This window comes from Petaurus breviceps, unplaced genomic scaffold (assembly GCF_028583685.1).
Source record: "Petaurus breviceps papuanus isolate PSGF00001 unplaced genomic scaffold, PetGlider_PUasm1.0 207, whole genome shotgun sequence".
In the NCBI taxonomy this organism is placed as follows: Eukaryota; Metazoa; Chordata; class Mammalia; order Diprotodontia; family Petauridae; genus Petaurus; species Petaurus breviceps.
Genome location: NW_027185850.1, coordinates 4,780,169 through 4,797,924, shown reverse-complemented (window position 1 = coordinate 4,797,924; position 17,756 = coordinate 4,780,169).

The following is a 17,756-nucleotide window of genomic DNA, read 5'->3' as shown; positions in this document are numbered from 1 at the left end:
AGGGACTAGTATTGGGGAGATATGAATGGACTTTTGCATCAGGTGGGATTTGAGCTATCTTGAAGTAGATAGAATGAGGGTGGGCAAAGTCTAAGGTGGGACCCATTCTGTGTAGTTGGGACATATTGGAAACAGATGCCATGGTCCTTGAGAAGATTGAGGAAACAAAGGGGTGAGGGTATTGAAATGATGGAAGGAAGGGTTTAGATAATGAAGGAGACTGTGAGCCAGGGTATGAGGGTAAATAAACCAGGGGTCCATAGATGGCAGCATCGAGAATCTGATCAACATAAAAAGAACTTTAAAGATGGCTTCTGAGTAATGATGGCCAAGAGGGTCTAAAATGGCAGTGGGTAACCAGGTGTGTGCCAGCTTCTCTTAGCTCTGTGTGTCAATGGGCATGAGAGGAGCAGTCATCTTTAGAGAGGGGAATAAGAATCTTCTGTCTCTAGAAGAAGCCCAGGTTTCTATGAGTCCCATAGGATCATGGATTTGGAGCTGGGAGGGACTGTGGAGGTCATCTAAAGCAATGCCTTCATTTTAGTGATGAGGAAATGGGCCCAGAGAGGGAAAGTGATCTACCCAAAGGTAAGTGGGGTAGAAGTGAAGGGTCTTAGATGCTCTAAATCCAGAGGTCTTCCCAATGTATCCCAGTGGAGGAGTGGTCCACAGAGTGCAGTGGAAATTACAGTGTAGAATAGGGACCTAGGAGAGGGAGCATGGAGTCTGCGGGGAGTGGAAGAGGGAGAGGCAGGCTAGCAATCTGGAAGGGGCCATGGAGTTCAGATAGGCAATCCATTTACCTTATACTTTATCTCAGATATATGGAAACTGAAGTCTAGAGAGGTAATGTTTACATATTTGGGCTTTGCCAGGAAATCTGCTGATTATAGCTGCAACACAGCTGAATAAGCAAGCCATTGCAATCAGTAAAGGCAGGAAGGCTCATTCTAGATAAAGATTCACTTACAGTAGGAAACTTAGCTAACAGAGCCTTCCATGCAGTGAAGGTTTATGGAGGTTAGCCACATGAGCTATCAGTAAGAGCGTGTGTGTGTGTGTGTATGTGTGTATGTGTGTGTATGTGTGTTTATGTGTGTATGTGTGTGTATGTGTGTGTATGTGTATGTGTGGGGGGGGAGGGTCTCATACTGAGAAAATTTTCATAAGTTACAATTTTCATTTTTCCACGTAGGAATGTAAATAGTTCTACTTTGATAAGTTCCATATGATTTCTTTTCCCTGTTTACCTTCTCATGCTTCTCTTGTTTCTTGTATCAGAATGTCAAATTTTCTATTCAACTCTGGTTTTCTTCATCAAGAATGACTGAAAGACCTTGATTCCACTGAATGACCATATTTTCCCCTGAAAAGTGATACTCAGTTTTGCTGGGTAGGTGATTCTTGGTTTTAATCCCAGCTCCTTTGCCCTCTGGAATATCATATTCCAAGCCCTTCCATCCCTCAGTCTAGAAGCTGCCAGATCTTGTGTTATGCTGATTGTGCTTCCACAGTATTGAAATTGTTCCCTCCTGGCTGCTTGTAATATTTTCTCTTTGATCTGGGAACTCCAGAACCTGGCTATCATATTCCTAGGAGTTTTTTGGGGGGAAGTTTTTCAGGAGGTGATCAGTGGATTCTTTCAACCTCTATTTTGCCCTCTGGTTCTAAAACATCAGGGCAATTTTCCTTGAGAATTTCTTGAAGGATGATTTCTAGGTTCATTTTTTGATCATGGCTTTCAGGTAGTCCAACAATTTTTAAATTATCTCTCCTGGATTTATTTTCCAGGCCAATGGTTTTCCCAATGAGATATTTCACATTGTCTTCTATTTTTTCATTTGTTTGGATCTGTTTAACAGCATCTTGATTTCTCATAAAGTCACTAGCTTCCATTTGCTCCAATCTAATTCTGAAGGAATGATTCTCTTTAGCGAGGTTTTGAGATTCTTTTCCCATCTGGCAAATTCAGCTTTTTAAGTCATTCTTTTTCTCATTGGCTTTTTGAGACTTTTGCCATCTGGGTTAGTTTATTTTTTAAGATGTTATTTTCTTCAGTCAGGTTGTTGACTCTCATTTCATAACTTTCTTGTGTTGTTCTCATTTCTCTTCCCAATTTTTCCTCCACTTCTCTTATTTGATTTTCAAAATCCTTTTTAAGCTCCTCTGTGGCCTGTGACCAGCCAGTGGTTCTCAAAAGTTTTGATCTTGAGATCCCTTTATATTCTTAAAAATTATTAAGGACCCTTCCTAAAAGGGCTTTTATTTATATGTTATACTATTGATTATTATTAATAGATATATTAGAAATTAATACATCTTAGTATTTTTATGAGAACTGTTTTGACCTCATGGACCCCCTGAGAGGATATCAGAGGCCCTCAGAGATGGTCGCTGGACCATATTTTGGGAATTGCTGCCTTATGCAAAAAGAAAAGAATAGATAAAAGATGTGGGGATACAGCATTGTTTATTTTTTTTAAGCAATCAGGGTTAAGTAACTTGCTCAAGGTTACATGGCCAGTTATTTCTGGGTGTGGTGCTGAGTATCTGAGCCCGGGATTCGATTTCCAGGTTATCCCAACACTGGAGCTGGTGCTCTTACTTGCTGAGCCACCTGGCTGCCCCTAAGCAATTGGGGTTAAGTAACTTGCTCAAGGTTACATGGCCAGGTGTTTCTGGGTGGGTGCTAAGTGTCTGAGCCTGGGATTCAATCTCCAGGTCATCCTGACACTGGAGCCGGTGCTTTTACTCACTGTGCTACCTGGCTGCCCCCAGCATTGTTTATTTTTAAAGGCTGAACTCATGTGAAGAAGTCCATAGAATGGAGAGGAAAAAATATGGTGGAAAGCAATTAGGTGAAGATTAATTACTAATGTAGGCTGAGGACCCCTAGGCCTTGACATTCTTCTTGCCAGGTCAACATAAGGACTTTTGAATTTTTCTATTTATCCTTCATTGAACTTTCATTTATGTATGGTCTCTCAATTAAAATACAAGTAAGCTCCTTAAGAACAGGAATTGCCTCACTTTTTCTATTTTAATCTGAGCACTTGCCCCTTGGCACACACTTAATAAATGTTTTCATTCTTTCATATATTCATTCATCCACTTATTCATTCATGGATGGGATAACAGAAAAAATATCATGGGTGAAGTTCACTGGAAACCACCTGGTCAAATCCAGGCAATGGCTGGAGGTTTTGAGAAACCTGGTTGAGAGGAAAGATGCAGTAGTAGAGGTAGCCAACTCTCGTGGCAACATCTGGAGAACTTTTCTCTGCTAAAATAAAAAAAAAACCTGAAAAATTCTGATTTTGTTTTAAAGTAAAGTTTGTTCTTAAAGGTGGGGGAGACAAAGCAAAGAACTCTTATTCTGGATCTGCTTAGTAGCAACAAGGAGGGGCTGGCTGATGAATTGGAAATTATGATAGTGTTAAAGAACAAATCATAGAAATGATCAATAATTCCACTAAAGAAAATAATAATGGGGCAGCATATCAAAACCTATGGGATACAGCAAAGGCAATAATCAGAGGAAAAATTATATCTCTAAATATTTACATCAATAGGGAAAGAGTACACTAATGAATTAGATATGCAAGTAAAAAACTGGAAAAAAGAAATTAGAAATCCCCAATTAAACATTAATTGGAAATCCTAAACATGGAAGGTAGGATTAATAAACTTTAACATAAAAAACAGTTAATTAATAAATAAAGCTAGGACTTGGTTTTATGAAAAAAATGAATAAAACAGATAAACCATGGGCCAATATGACTTTGAGAGAAAAGAAAACAAATCACTAGTATTAAAAATGAAAAGGGTGAATATGCCACTAATGAAGATGAAATCAAAGCAATTATAAGGAGTTATTTTACCCAATTATATCTCAATAAATGTAACAGTTTAAGTGAAGTAGAAGAATATTTACAAAAAATATGCTCCCTAGGTTAACTGAAGAGGAAATAGAATATATATTTGAAAAAATATACACTATTTTATTTTAATATAATAACAGAATTAAATAATATAATAATAATATAATATAATAAATTAATTAATATAATAACAGATTAACAGAAGAGGAAATAAAATATCTAAATAAACCTATTTTAGAAAAATAAATCGAACAGTCCATAAATGAGTTTCCTAAGAAGAAAACACCAAGGCCAGACAGATTTGCAAATGAAATATATTAAACACTTAAAGATCAACTAATTCCAATATTAAAAATAATATTTAGAATAATAGTCAAAGAAGGCATCCTACCAAACTCCTTTTATGAAATAATGTGCCTATGCCTAAACCAGGAAAAGTAAAAACAGAAAGAAAATTATAGACATTAATTAATTAATTAAACAAAAAATTAATGAATTTTTTTTATTAAGCAATAGGGGTTAAGTAACTTGCTCAAGGTTACACGACCAGTTATTTCTGTGTGTGGTGCTGAGTGTCTGAGCCCGGGATTTGATCTCCAGGTCATCCCAACACTGGAGCCGGTGCTCTTACCCCCTGAGCCACCTGGCCACCCCTCATTAATGAAATTAATGCAATAATATTAACTGAAAGATTACAACAATATATTATGAGGATTATACATTATGATCAAGCAGGATTTATACCAGGAATGCAGGGACGATTCAACATAAAGAAAACTATTAACATAATTGGTTATATCAAAAATAAAAGTAACAAAATCATATAATTATATCAAAGATAAAGAAAAAGCTTTTTATAAAATACAAAACTTATTTCTATTAAAAAACACTTGAAAGTGTAGGTATAAATGGATTTTTTGTGAAGTTGATAAAATGATTTCAACCAAACCATCAGTAAGCATTATTTATAATATGGATAAGCTAGAAGCCTTCCCAGTAAGATCAGGTGTGAAATAAGAATGCCCACTGCCACCAATATTATTCAATATTGTATTGAATATCCTAGCAATAACAATAAGAGAAGAATAAGAAGAAAAAGAAATCAGAATAGGAAATGCGGTAATAAAGCTCTCTCTTTTTGCAGATGATATGATCATATACTTGGAAAATCCCAAAGACTCAACTAAAAGCTAGTTGAAACAATGATTAATTTTAGTAAAATAGCAGAATATAGAGTCAATCCACACAAATCATCAGCATTCCTATATATCACCAACAAAACTCTACAAAAAGATAGTAATATATATGCCATTTAAAAGAACTCTAGACAGTATAAAATACCTGGGAGCATACCTGCCAAAAAAACACCCAGAAAATATATGAATAAATTGTCTTTAAAGAAACCTTTTTATACAAATAAAATCAGATTTATATAATTGGAGAAATATTAATTGATCATGGATAGGAAGGACCAAAATAAACATGATTATTTTACTTAAACTAATCTATTTATTCCATGCCATCTCAATTAAATTACCAAAAAAATTTATTTTACTGAATTAGAAAAAAATAACAAAATTAATTTGGAAGAAGAAAAGATCAAGAATATCAAAGGAACTAATGAAAACAAAAGTAAAGCAAGGAGGTTTAGCTGTATCAGATTTAAACTATATTACAAGGTAATAATTATTAAAAACTATATTGTGCCAGCTAAGAAATAGAAAGGTAGAATGAGTGTAAAGGTAAGTTTTGGGGATAAAAATTCATTATTTGGTAAAAGTTGTTGAGAAATCTGGAAAGCAGTCTGGCAGAAATTTGGAATGGGCCCATATCTTATAGCATTTAATGAGATAAAGTCAAAATGGATACATGACCTAGATATAAAGGAAGATAATTACAAGAAAATTTGAAGAACATGGAACACATTGCCTATCATACTTATGGATGGGTGAACAATTTATGAATGAAAGAGAGATAGAGAGCAGTGTGAGGTGTAAAATGGATAATTTCAATTACATTAAATTAAAAAGGTGTTGAACAAATAAAACAAATGTAGCCAAAATCAGAAGGAAAGCAGAAAATTGGGGGAAAAGTTTTTATAGAGTTTCTCAGATAAATGTCATATCTCAAATATATGAAAAATTTAATCAAATCTATAAGAATATGAATCATTCCTTAGCTGATAGATGGCCAAGAGATATGAATAGGCTGTTTTGCAATGAAGAAATCAAAACAATGCAGATTAATACAACCTCGAGATAAAATATTATGACTATCAGATTGGCTAGAATGATTGAAGGGAAAAACAAGTGTTGGCAGGGATATGGACAAAATGGGGCACTGATTCACTGTTGGTGGAACTGTGAACTGATCCAATCATTTTAGAGAGCAATCTGGAATTGCACTGGAAGAGTTATAAAATGCCTATACCTCCAACCCAGCAATACCACTACTAGGTCTGATTAGGAAAAAAGAAAAGAATCTGTATGTTCTAAAATATTATGACAACTCTTTTTTGTGGCAAAGAACTGGAAATGGCAGGAATGCCTGTCAGCTGAGGAATGACTGAAGAAATCACAGTATATGATTGTGATGGAATACTATTGTGCTATAAGAAATGGTGAGCTCAATGGTCTTAGAAAAACATGTATAGACTTGCAAAAAATAATGAAGAGCAAAATTAGCAGAACCAAGAGAACACTGTATGCAGTAACAGCAAAATTGTTTTCTGAACAACTTTGAGCAAATAAGTCATTTTGGTTATCATAAATACCCAGATAGCTACAAAGGAATTCAGAATAAAATAAATAAATGAAGTAAATAAAAAAAATTTAAACTATGAGAATCTTTCTGGGAAATTATGTCTATATTTTAGAATTTGTGATAATTAAGGAGAGAAAACCCACGCAGAGTTAGAAAGATGCCCTAGAAAACCGATTCCAGCAAAGGCAGTAATTCTCCAGGGGAGTCACCTTAAGAAATGGGGTCAAACTGAAGCCTGAAATTTGGATAATGAACAAAAGTGATTCTAGAGAGGAAAAACGAGGGGAACTGGACAGATGGAGGATTCTTAATCTGCAGTCCATAGACCTCCAAGGGAGCCATGAATTAATTCCATCCATGAACTGGGATGGAAAACACATAATATCATTATTATTACTCATCTCTAGCTGAAATTTAGCATTTTCTCTAATCGTGAATGTAGATGACAAACATTTTTTCCCTAAATTCAGTTAATAAATCACCAGCCTGCAGAAGGGACTCAAAACACACAAAAAAAATCTGTTAACTTCTGGTCTTCATAGACCTATGTGGATATACAGGGAATTCATCAATCAACTTAAGATTTTAAGAAGACATGAAGATCCACAATTTCAGATGAACACAGAAGAGTGGTCTGGTCTTGTAAGAAAAGGAATTGAGTGTGGTAGAATAGCTGGAGAACCAGTCTTGGGCTGGATTCAAGTCCTGGCTCTGACGCATCTTTTCTGTGTGACCCTGTTAAATCCACCTGACCTCTAAGTGCCCTCCAAACTCTCTAGAGAGGTTCTTGATTTTCCTTTTCTGAGCCATACAGGAAGAAAGGGGGAATCAGAGAAGGGAAAGGACTACTGCCCATTGTACATGGGATGAAGATAGCTAATGATAATACTATTCAACATTTATTTTGCTTCTGTTTCTCTGTCAAAATCTTGAGACTAGAATGAACAGAACAAAATTGGATAATAGTCAATAGCCATGAAAAGTAAAGAGAGCAAATAGTTACCCTTGATAAGTTCAAGTCACCAAGCAGGGATGAGCTAAATCCTTGAATACTGAAAGAATGAGCAGGTGTGATTACTAAACTACTACCTGTGATTTTTGAAAGATTGTGGAAAAGAGAGAGATACCACAGCCAAATCAGCAAGTTAATAAAACAACAAACATTTATTAAGCTCTCACTGTAAGTCAGGATGGGTGGCTGTGTGGTTCAGTGGATAGCATGACACGTCTGTAGTCAAGAGGACATGAGTTCAAATTTAGCTTCAGAAACTGTCTAGCTGTGTAACTCTGGGGAAGGCACTTAAACCTATTTGCTTTAGTTTTACTTATCTGTAAAATGAGCTGGAGAAGGAAATGACAAACCACTTTAATTTATTTGCCAAGAAAACTCCAAATGGGGTCATGAAAAGCTGAACATGAATGAACTTGTATCAAGTACTATAAAAGGGTAAATGTTGTTCCAGCTTTTTTTTTTTTTAAAGAAGATGACGAACCTTGTGAACAATAGGCTAGCAAGCTTTTTTCAAATGCTGCTAAACAATACAATGATCCAAGACAATCCCAAAGGTCTAATGATGAATCATACTATCTGCCCTCAGAGAAAGAATTGATACTGCATGAACACAGACTGATGCATGCTATTTTCCCACTTTGTTCATTCTTTTTTTTTCTTTTATTTGATTCTTCTTGTGCAAAATGACTAATATGGAAATGTTTTGTGTGATCCCTCATGTATAACCTATATCTGATTGCTTACCATCTCAGAGAGAGGGAGGGGAGGGAAGGATTGAGGAATAGAATTTGGAGCTCAAAACTTAAAAAAAGAATGTTAAAAATTATTTTAACATGTAATTGGGGAAAATAAAATATATTCATTCACATTGTGCTAGAGTTTAGCTAGTATTGCATGGTATATTAGGGAATTGAGTGGATTAGGACAGCAAGAGGTTAACTGTGGGAACTGTAAACCACACTGACTCCATTTTGTGACTCAATTCTTCAGCCAGCTCAGTTCTCTTTCTATTCAATTATGTGTCTAGTCCAAATTCTGTTCTCTGAGAAAACTTTATTCAATTGGTGGAATTGTAAGAAAACCTTATTGCATTGTTTGAACCGAACCCTGTGTGTCTGGGAAACTGGATGACCTCTACCTGCTGCTTAGAAATCCTCAAACAAGGGCTTCGGTTATGCTGACCAGAACCCTGGTCAAGTAAAAAAGTTGAGTTATTTTGTACATCTCAAGCAACACATATGTCTTATTTAAAAACTGTCCTTATACTTATCCATTAGTTATGTTTCCAAGTTCTTATGTTCACAGGCACTCAGGGGGAATGGGTCACCTCCTTTTCTGAATTCAGGGAGTTGCACCCATTTACTCTCTTCCTTCTGACTTGGAAAGTCCCTAATATTTCTTCCAAAGAAATCAAATAATATAATGTTATATCATTGCCTTTTAATTCATTGGCCTTATTTGATTGTTTTTAATGTATAAAAATTTGTTTCTCTCTGTATTTGGGACCTAGGTCTAAGATGAGAAGGTCTGGTTCCACTTTGTTAGGTAATTAGCATTCATTGCTTAATAAACTGATGTGCTTGAAAGATCAAATCTTTTTTCCCTCAGTTATTTCATCTTTCTCCCATCACACGCTGGATTTGCAAACAGGATGAGCTGAATTTAGGTTTTGCCTCTAATGTTTCTGATTTCTGAGACACGGGGCAAGTCACTTAATCTCTCTAGGTCAGTATTCCAGTGAGCATAATAAAATCTATAGTAACTGCCTTAAAAGCTTTCATGAGGCTCAAGTGATTCCTCTCAGCTCCCCCTAAATTAATAACAACAAAAATAATAACTAGAAATTATATAGATTTGTAAAGTGCTTCTCAAATAGCTCACTCATCCTCACCACAGCCCTGGGACGTAAGAATTATAATGATCCTTATTTTACAGATGAGGGAACTGAGACAGACAGAGGCTGAGCTACCCATAACCAGTAAGCATCTGAGGCTGGATTTGAATTCAGGTTTTCTTGACTTTGGGTCCAGTGCTCTATCCATTCAGCCACTTAGCTTTCTCCTAAATTTAGTTTGTATTCGGTTGGCATGTGTTTTACATAATCTTATAGATATGCATATTTTTTTCTGCTTTAATGGAAAATCAATTCCCTGAGGGCAGGGACTTTTCCTTTTTAACATTGGTATCCTCAGCACCTAGGACAGTGCCCAGGGTTTAGGAGGCTCCTGATAAATGCTAGCTTTTTGAAGGTTTAGTAATCTGCTTTACAGACTTTCTAGTGTTATATAAGTGTTAGCTATCCTGAAGATTTTTTTTACACCATGGCAGGAACTGCTTGTAGATAGGTGCACCCATCAATCTGCCTATAAACTTTTTTCAACTATAGAAATCAGGGTGAGATGCCAGTGAAATGGAGGACACTGAAGTCTTATTCAGTTTAGTTGAACAAACATTTTTGCTTTTTAAATTTTTTTTTTTGTTTTCCCCAGTTGCATGTAAAAATAATTTTTAGCATTCATTTTTTAAAATTTCAAGTTCTAAATTTTCTGCCTCCCTCTCTCTACTTGACTGCACCCTGAGATGGAAAGTAGTTTGATATGGATTATACCCATGCAATTATGCAAAACATATTTCCATACTTGTCATGTTGTGAAAAAAAAACACAGACCACCCCCCCCCCCAAAAAAGTAAAAAATAACATGCTTTGATCTGCATCAGATTCCATTGCTTCTTTCACTAGAGCTGGATGGTATTTTCCATCACAGTTTCTTCAGAATTGCCTTGGATCATTGTTTTACTGAGAAAAGAGAAGTACTTCACAGTTGTCATCATACAATATTGCTGTCCTGGCATATAATGTTCTCCTGTTTCTATCACTTCACTTTGCATCAATTTCTATAAGTCCAGGTTTTTCTGAAATCATCCTGCTCATCATTTCTTATAGCACAATCGTATTCCATTATAAAAATATACTGCAACTAGTTTAGCCTTTCCACAATTGATGGGCATCCCTTTGGTTTCCAATTCTTTGCCACCACAAAAAGAGCTGCTATAAATATTTTTGTACAAATAGGTTCTTTTCTCTCTTTTTGATCTCTTGGGGGATACAAACCTAGTAGGGTATTGCTGGATCACAGTTTCATAGCCCTTTGGGCATAGTTCCAAGTTTTAACAAACATTTTTGAAGCAAACACCTATGTTCTGAACAAGCTGTGAGGGAGATGAAGAATTTAGAAATGACACTACCTTCGTGGTGTTAATGGTCTAGTCCAGGGATTTTTAACCTGGGGTCCATGGACCTGCAAGGAGTTTGTGGATAGATTATAGAAATTCATTAACTTGGATGTAAAAAAACACTTTTATTTCAATATAATTGGTTTCCTTTGTAATCCTTAGTATTTTGTTTTATGCATATAGCTGTGGGGGGATAAATGATATAACAATGTTAAGAAACTCTTGTCTAGTAAGAAACTGAGCATAATCAATCAACTGGCATCTATGAAACACTTACTATATGCCAAGCACTGTGCTAGACATAGAGGATATAAATACAAAGAATAAAATAATCTATTCTCTCAAGAAGTTTTTATCCTGTCATCTATTTGAGTTAAAAAGTATATGTGTGGTGGAGCCAAGATGGCAGCATAGAAGCAGGAAAATTCCGTGTGCCCCTCCAGAAGCACCTCAAATACCTATAAAAATGACTCTAAACAAACTTTAGGGCTACAGAATCCATAAAGTGACAGAGAGAAATCTCCCACTGAAGGCAACCTGGCAGGTGGACAGGAAGGGTCCATTGCAGCATGCTGGGAGCAGAACCCAGCCCCCTGTGAGACCGCAGTTTTAGCCTCAGGGTGGCCCAATCAGCCCTGGCTGGAGGGACTTTGGGAGAGTAGATCACTAGCATCTGTGGTGCTTTCCAGAATTATCAACCCATAAATGCCTAAGACAAAGTGAGAGGCTTGTGGAATTTGTGGGAACAGGGGGTCCAGGAGTGCAGTCTGGCCTCTGCCCCTGGGCCAGAAGCAGCTGAGGTGTAGTGGCCACAGCCGCATGGCTGCTTCAAAGCTCCTGGCCTGCAGATTGTAGGGGGACTAAGCAACCAGTCTAAGGCGGTTCATTGCTCTTTCTTTAACCTTCTTGGATCTGGATTGCTTGTCTAGGATGGAGATCCTGGGGTGCATGACCAGTGTGCCAGAGCCAGTGGAGGCTTCTGAGAGGGAACCCAACTAATAGTTCTGGAAACAGAAAACCCCAGCAACTCAGGACAAAGCTCTCCTCTTTGAAGGCAAATTTCTACTGTGACAAAAAGGTCAAAACTCAAGTAATTGAATTGACAACATGATCAAGCATAGGAAGCAAAGAAAGCACAGCAATATGACTTTGGACTACTTTTTTGGGGGACAAAAAGGATCAAGCATGGAACAGAAGGAAAACAATGAAGTCAGAACTCCTGCACCAAAAACTTCCAAGAAAAATATGGTTACAGGCCATAGAGGAGCTTAAAAAAGATTTTGAAAACCAAATAAGAGAGATGGAGGAAAAATTGGGAAGAGAATGAGAATTATGCAAGAAATTCATGAAAAAAGAACCAACAGCCTGACTGAAGAAAATAGCACCTTAAAAACAGACTGACTCAAATGGCAAAAGAGGCTCAAAAATCCAATGAGGAGAAGAATGCCTTAAAAAGTAGAATTTGCCAGATGGAAAAAGAATCTCAAAAGCTCACTGAGGAGAATCATTCCTTCAGAATTAGATTGGAGCAAATGGAAGATAGTGACTTTATGAGAAATCAAGATACTATTAAACAGATCCAAACAAATGAAAAAATAGAAGGCAATGTAAAATATCTTACTGGAAAAATCACTGACCTGGAAAATAGATCCAGGAGAGAGAATTTAAAAATTATTGGACTACCTGAAAACCATGATCAAAAAAATGAACCTAGAAATCATCCTTCAAGAAATTCTCAAGGAAAATTGCCCTGATGTTTGAGAACCAGAGGGCAAAATAAAGTTTGAAAGACTCCACCAGTCGCCTCCTGAAAAAGATCCCCCCCAAAAAAATTCCTAGGAATATTATAGCCAGGTTCTGGAATTCCCAGATCAAGGAGATAATATTACAAGCAGCCAAGAAGAAACAATTTGAATATTGTGGAAACACAATCAGTATAACACAGGATCTGGCAGCTTCTACACTGAGGGATCGAAGGGCTTGGAATATGATATTCTGGAGGTCAAAGGAGCTGGGATTAAAACCAAGAATCACCTACCCAGCAAAACTGAGTATCATGTTTCAGGGGAAATATGGTCATTCAATGAAATAGAGAACTTTCAAGCATTCTTGATGAAAAACCAGACCTGAATAGAAAATTTGACACTCAGATACAAGAAGCAAGAGAAGTATGAGAAGGTAAACAGGGAAAAGAAATCATAAGGAACTTATCAAAGTTGTACTATTTACTTTCCTACATGGAAAAATGATAATTGTAACTTATGAAACTTTTCTCAGTGTGACAATATTTGAAGGGAATATAAATGTGTGTGGTATATATATATATATATATATATATATACATACATATGTCTGTATAGGAGAGTATATGGGCATATGAATACATATGTGAGTATTTGTATATATGTATACAGGTAAACATAGACAGAGGGCACAGGACCAGTTGAATAGGAAGGGATGATACTTAAGAGGTGAGAGATGAATATAATGAGAGGAGATGGGGAGAGACAGAATGGGGTAAATTATCCCATATAGAAGAGGCAAGGGAAAATGGTTACAATGGAGGGGAAGAACAGGGAAGCAAATGGGAAAGGCTGATACCTTACTCTCATTGAATTTGGCTTAGGGAGGGAATGACATACACACTAAATAGGGTATCTCACCCTACAGGAGAGTAGGGGGGAAGGGGATGTGAGGGGGTATGATGGAAGGGAGGGCAGGTGGGGGAGAGGGAAGTTGGAAGCACACACTTTTGAAAAGGGACAGGATCAAAGTACAGAATAGAACAAGTGGGGGGCAGGATAGGATGGAGGGAAATATAGTCAGTCTTTCACAATATATCCACCATGGAAATTTTTTGTGTAGCTACACATGTACAACCTATATTGAATTGCTAATCTTCCCAGTAAGGGTGGGTGATGAGGGAGGAAGGGAAAGAATTTGGAATTCAAAGTTTCAAAATCAAGTCTTTAAAGAAATATATTATAATTTTTTTTACATGCAACTAGGAAATAAAATATGCAGGCACTACGGTATAGAGATCCATCTTCCCCTACTGTAATGTCAGAGGGGGGGATGGAGGAGGATATAAGAGAGAGCAGATTGAGGGGGTATACAGTGGGATCACTGTTTTGGGGTGGTGGGTAGGAGAAAGACAGGGAGAAAATTTGTAACAAAATCTTGTGGAAATGAATGATGTAAACTAAAAATAAACATAAAATTTAAATTAAAAAAGAAAAAATAAATAACTGTCAAAATTTTAAAAAAAATTTTAAAAGTGTATATGTGTATGTATATACACTTTGGGAGGAAGAACACATACAATTGTATGGATCGAGAAATGCTTTGTGTAGAAGGTGGTGCTTGAATTTCATTCTAAGGAGAGGGATTCTATGAGATGATAGTGAGGAGGGAGAGCATTCCAGGCATGTGGGACAGCCAATGCAAAGGCTTGGAGGTGGGAGATGGGATGCTGTGTGTGAGGAATAAAGAGCAGACCAGTGTGGCTGAGTGGAGAGGGAAGAAATGCCTAATGAAGCCAGAAAATTATATTGGGCTCAACCCGGGAAAGGCTTTAAAGTGAAACTAAGTAGTTTATGCACACATAATTATGCAAAATAACGCATGAGGGGGCAAAGAAAGTGTAACGCTCCCTAAAAGAGGAATCTCTTAACTTCTCTTTTTTATCAAAACCAATGCATCATATTTTAAAGAAGAGAAATCTGACACGAGAACCCAGTCAAAACTGTATAAAATCAGTTCTTTCTTTTGAATTCTGTAGCCCTTTAAAGTGACTTGCAAATTATAGCTCATTGCCAGAAATTCTCCTAAGAGAGTGATAAATATTATCCTGATTTCTGCTGCCCTACATAAAAACCTGCATCCAAAGAGGAAAGCTAGGCTGCAGAGATGTGGAGGGACAACATTCTGATGCAAGGGGGGGAGGAGCCAGTGAAGACTCCGAGTGTCTGTTGGAGGGGCAGCAAAGAGCCCAGAGGCACTAGGGATGACAGACTGGAGAGGCAATTAGGGGTCAGCTCATATGAGGCTTTGAATGCAAGAGGGTTTACATTTGATCTTGGAGGTTATAGGGAATCCCTGGACTTCCGTGAATTGGGGGAGAGGTGGAGTGCTCAGACCTATGCTTCAGGACGATCAGTTGAGTGGAAGATGGAGTGGAGTGGCCATTGCAATAGTCCAGACATGACATTATGAGGGCTTCCATCTGCTTAAGAGGATCACAATAATTACCTTCAAGAAGCTGAAGGGTTATCACATGGAAGAGGGGTTAGATTTCTGTATTTCTGTCATTCCACAAGGTGAAACAATTTGGGAACATCCTTACGAAGGACCCTGAAGGTAAAGATCAGCAGAGTGCTCATGATGTGGTGGAAAAGTCCTGGGGACTTAAGGGTAAAGGGGCTGAGTCTAGGCAGAGAGTTCACTTCAGGCAAACCATTCAGGAAGCACTGCAGGGAGCAGAATTGAATCTAGAGGCCTTCAGGAACAGGCTACAGTGGTCCAGGCAGAAGAAAATAAATAAGGAAACAAGGAATAAGGAAATTTAGAAATAAGGAAATTTGAAAGAAATGCATTTCATTGAGGGGATGGGAAAGAAGGAGTGGCTATAGAAACTGCTGAGCAGGAAATGTTGGTGCCAATTGGGTCACTGAAGGAAAGAAAGTGCAATGGGGCCTTTCGTAAAGCAATAGAAAAAGACTTGAAGGTGCTGCTACCAGTTGCTCTGGTAAAAAGAATGAGTCCCTCATATCTAACCTACTCATGTGATTGAAAACATTTAATAGACAACCCTGCCCACAGCTTGCTGTTGTCTGGCCTGTGAGCAATGAAGGGTTTTTACAAACCAACTTAATTTCATTTAAAAAACCCTTCATAGTTCATGGGCCAGACAAAAAACAGGCAGGTGGCGGGGTTGGGACAACAGGGTGATGGTTTGCTGACTCCTACAAAAGTTTAGGACACTTAAGGTCTCCATAGTCTGTCTTCAGCTCACCTTTCTAAATGTATTCCATGTCTCTTCCCTTCACAATTTCTTTGTTCCAGTCACATTGGCCCAGCAGGTTGCTTCCAAAGCCCATGCCCCATTTCTTATCTCTTCTCACATTTCCTGTCCCTCCTACACAAGCTGCCCCTTATGCCTGAAGTGCACTTTCCCTTCACATCTGATGCTGGGAAGCCCCAGTTTCTCTGAAAGCTCAGATAAGGTGCCACTCTAAGGCAGTAGGGTGTAGTGGATGGGGTGCTGGCCTTGGCGTCCTGCAGACCTGCACTGGAAACCTGCCCCAGACATTGTGATCTAGGCAAAATCCTTCTAGAATCCAACTCTGTCATCCAATATATTGGCTATCTAGCTTCCAGCTTTGTGTCATCTGTGAATGTGATGGTGTGCCAGTGAATGATATGTCAACCATGCTTTTGTCCAAGTTGTTGATAAGAATGTTAAATATCATGGGTTCAAACACAGATCCCTTGGGTACACTGGGGAGACTTCTTGCAAAATCGAAATGGAATCATTAACAACCATTCTTTGAGTCCCATCATTCAACCAATTCTATTCAACATAATTGGATTATCATCTATTCTATATCTCTCCATCACCTGCACAAGAATAAGATTCTATACTTTATCAAAACTTTGTTAAAATCTAAGTAAACTCTATTCAAGACTTTCTCCTCATCTGCTAGCTTAGGAATTCTTGTCAAAAAAAAAAAAAACAGAGTATTTGTAGAAAGTGGGGCTCAAACCCGGCTCTCCCCTGATTCAAAGTTCCCCTTTCTCTCTCCATCTTCCCCCATTCCCAACAATGACAACTGTCTCACCTTTGCCCCAGGCAATGCTGTTATTGGGGCTGAACTTAGCCTCCTGTCAAAGCACAGAGAATTGAATTTCCTTCTTGTTAAGAGCTTACCTCACCGCCAGGCCCCTGTGGACATCCCATAAATATTGACTAAATCGAATCCTTTGACAAATTATCCCCCTTCTCCTGTTTCTCCTTATCCTCTGGTCAGTTTCCTGGGGCTCCATAATCATCCCCATCTCCTTCAGATTCTTCCCTTCATTTGCGTTTTATCATCTTTCAGGAAAGTCTCCTCTTTGCTTTTCCATATACTTAGATCACATGTCCTTCTTTCCTTCCGACATTATTTCTCTGCCTAGTTCTCAGAATCAGCCTCCCCCTTTTTTCCTCCTCTGCATCTGATTATTTCTTTCTCTGTGTAAGAATCTCTTTGTCTCTCTCCGTCTCTGACTCTCTGTCTCTCTCCTTTATGAAAAATTCTTCAGAAATAGGTGACATTTCACTTTAAAAAAAAATAGGTAGGCTTGGAGATTTTATTATTAAATCTTCAGAACTGTTAACCTAATTTCAGGACCAGGGCTTTCCCCTGAGGGATAAATAAACTAATTTTATACCACAGAGGAAATCAGTCTTCAGGACTGAGTTTTTGTATCCCAACCCAGGAAGTGACAGTAAAGGGCCCTGAGGCCAATTCAAAAACAAACCAAAGCCTGAAGTTAGTGGGTCTCAATGCAAGATAAATGAAAGACTCTGGCAGTCTCTGATGCTTCCATAGCTGGAGGGGGAAGGCCCTGAAACTTCCTTGCTGTTCAAAGGCAGAACCAGGGTCATTCCTGAAAGTCAAGGTAGCAGGACCAGAGTTGGGGGGAGGGGAAGAGAGGTCAGTTGGCACTGTGCTAAGAACAGGGGAGACAAATACAAAGAGAAAGCCAGTTCTCACTCTCCTGGAGCTTGAATATCATTCATGCATAGGAGGAGTGGGTGACTAGGTAAGGAGTGTCTAGAGAGAATCTTAGGGGTTGGTGAGTTGCTCGATAAGTAATCACTA